Here is a 3,351-nt window from a genome sequence, read left to right on the forward strand (position 1 = left end):
AGTGCATGTGGCACGAGTCTGTATTGTACCATGGTGAGAGAAGACCAGGAGACTGGCCAGCTTGGGCAACACAGAGAAAGCCTGTATGAAAAACATTCAATATTACTCCTTTAGTGTTGCCACGTATTAGAGAGGCATGCTGGGAAGGGTATTGGAAGGCTCCGCCTTTTTCTAATCACAAGTATGCACGCTGGGAGAAGCGAGACCCCGCCCTGTGCCATTAAGTCAAGACACTAGAAAGTTTTGGAACAACTATGAAACAGTAAAAGGTTTTAGAAAAATACATTGTTTTTACATACAAGTGTGTTGTCTATGATAATAGATTTGTTAGTTTTTGGATTTAATGACTAAACTTTTTAAAATTTATGTTCCTATTCTTAACATAGTAAACAAGACTCCACAGACTCTATGTAATACCAAAGATTAACAGCCTTACCACCATCCTAGGCCAAAAAAACTTTCCTTTTGGTTTCTGACAGTCTTACTATATAGCCCTAGCCCTAAGCCTAAACCTAAACCTTAGCCCTAACCCTAAGCCTAAATCTAAGCCTAACCCTAACCCTAGCCTTAGCTCAGCCCTAGCCTTAACCCTAACCCTAACCCTAGACCTAACTCTAACCCTAGGCCTAAGAAATCAGAGCAATGGTGGGGACTGTACTCTAAACTCTTTGTTCTGACTTAATCACGATCACATTAATTATTTAAAACATCAGGTTGCTGGACACTAAAGTTTTCTTTTTCTTTTTTTCTTTTTTTAAAGGTTTATTTATTTATTTTAAGTATATGGTACACTGTAGCTGTACAGATGGTTGTGAGCCTTCATGTGGTTGTTGGGTATTGACTTTTAGGACCTCTGCTCATTCCAGCCGGCCCTGCTTGCTCTGGTCAGCCCCACTCACTCAGTCCCTGTTCTCTCCAGCCCAAAGATTCATTTATTATTATAAACAGGTACACTGTAGCTCACCAGAAGAGGGCATCAGATCTCATTACCGGTGGTTGTGAGCCACTATGTGGTTGCTGGGATTTGAACTGAGGACCTTAGAAAGGGCAGCCAGTGCTCTTACCTGCCAAGCCATCTCTCCAGCCTGACTTTGTGTATTTTCTTTCTTTTTTTTTTTTTTTTTTTTTTTTTTTTTTTTTTTTTTTAAAGATTTATTTATTTACTATATGTAAGTACACTGTAGCTGTCTTCAGACACTCCAGAAGAGGNNNTCAGATCTTGTTACGGATGGNTNTGAGCCACCATGTGGTTGCTGGGATTTGAACTCTGGACCTTCGGAAGAGCAGTCGGGTGCTCTTACCCATTGAGCCATCTCACCAGCCCGACTTTGTGTATTTTCTATACAGACCACCAGAGTCGCTGCCAACGAATGGAGTCTGGAAGCTCAGTGAAGTGCCTGAATGTACATCAAAAGTTCAAGCCCCATAGCTCCCACCCGGTGGTCAACTCAATAGCAAATTAGTGTCATCGTAATAAGCCAGCAAAGCGACTAAGTATCCAGGAATAAGTCTAACAGGGTGTAGACCAGACCTGGTTGAGAAGAAAGAAGAGGTACACAGCTCAGTAAATCTGTTTATGGATCAACATAGTGTTTATCTAAGTGAAAAGACAGAAAGACCTGCCCTTCTTACAAAACTGCCGTGCTTCCAGCCGTCTCTGTACTGCCTGTAAATCATACCCAATTCTCATCAGAGTTTCAATAAAAGCTTTGTAAAGAACTTTTACAAGCTGACCCTGGGACTCTTGTGGAGGGAAAAAGAATCCTAGCATAATATGCAGAATTTTAAGGTAGAAGAAAAATGAGGACCTGCTCCCGAGGGATATCAAGCCACACTGTATGCTTTCTGATGAGCAAAGCAGGGTAGTATTTTCAGTCCCTTTTGGACTTTTATCTCTAAATTCTGTAAATTCTGAAGATGGAGGTTATTGATTTATTTTCTGTGCACCACATAATCTCTCATTCTCTGTGTTTTCATTGGGTTGTGGTTTTCTGTAATGGTCTCTATTCTGATACCCACACATACACTTATGTGTGTGGGTATCAGAATAAATATTTAGAGTGTAGTTAGGGGTTATGCTGGTTTCATGAAGTGGCAGTTGTAGGCTCGCCTCCAAGATCCATGACATTACTTGCCTTGGGTAGCTGGCAAGGTTTCCAGAGCCAGGAGCGAGTTTTCTCTTGTTGAGTGGGTCTTAGTTCCCACTCAACAAGAGAGATGTTGGTCACCTCCAAGGTATGTGTACCCTATTACACCCCTAGAGTTTTCAGACCAATCAGGCCAAAGGTGTCATAGCTGGGTGGGACGATTGGTTGCTTTCTTCTCTTGGACATTTTCACAGAGCCTCTTGGTATTACGAAGGCAATTCTTTAGAAAGGAGACTTCTGGGTCAGAGCCTTCTTGGATCCAAAGAGCATGGTGTCTTTAGCAATAGGGACTCACCTTCCACCTCTGGGAAGCAGATAGCAAGTTGTCTACTTCTCCACTCCCTGAAGTTAGGCACAGTCGTGTGATTTGCTTGGACCAACACGACCTTGACAAGTGTGACCAAGCAGAAGTTTGAGAAGGGTTTGCTCATTTAGGGTTCCCCGTTCTGGCATCTTGCCAGTATCTGTGACTATAAGAACCTGTCTCCCAGATATCACAGACGTAGGGCTTAGGTGTCTCAGTCAGTCATCAAATGAGCAGTCTTCCTGGACCCAAAGTTTATCTCCATTACTTACCCGCTATTGATAACCAAGCAAGCTAGAATAGTCTAGCAGAAAGCCCAGCCCCCATTGCTGATTCATAATTCTGTGATCAGATAAATGATTCAAAACTCACGTTGTGAAGTTTTGGATGGATCACTGTTCAGCAGAGACCAGGTAATAAACTCACTGATGTCTGATCAAGAGCCATTTTAAGAATGGACCCTCATTGGTTAACTGTGAGATTCTCAGAGAAAGCACTGTTGAATCATTTGAACTTGACCCACTCTTTCAAAAGAATTCTTGGGGTCTCCTTGCTTTTTACATTTTGAGGATTCATATGAGATTAGAGAATCAATCTCTAGGCACAGAGTAACTTAGGTTGTAAAGTTGCTGACTTATTCATTGAGTAGTTGTCGTTGGGCTTTATTTATTTGTAGTTTCCCAGAGTTGGTTGTAACTATGATTTTTGTATATTGTTATTATTATTATTATTACTATTACTATTATTTTAATTTTATTGTTATGATGAAGGATTTTGGAGTGTTGGCTTTCTTTCTTCCTTCCTTTCTTCCTTTCTTTCTTTCTTTCTTTCTTTCTTTCTTTCTTTCTTTCTTTCTTTCTTTCTTTCTTCCTTCCTTCCTTCCTTCCTTCCTTCCTTCCT

Source organism: Mus pahari, chromosome 16, assembly GCF_900095145.1.
Source record: "Mus pahari chromosome 16, PAHARI_EIJ_v1.1, whole genome shotgun sequence".
Taxonomy (NCBI): domain Eukaryota; kingdom Metazoa; phylum Chordata; class Mammalia; order Rodentia; family Muridae; genus Mus; species Mus pahari.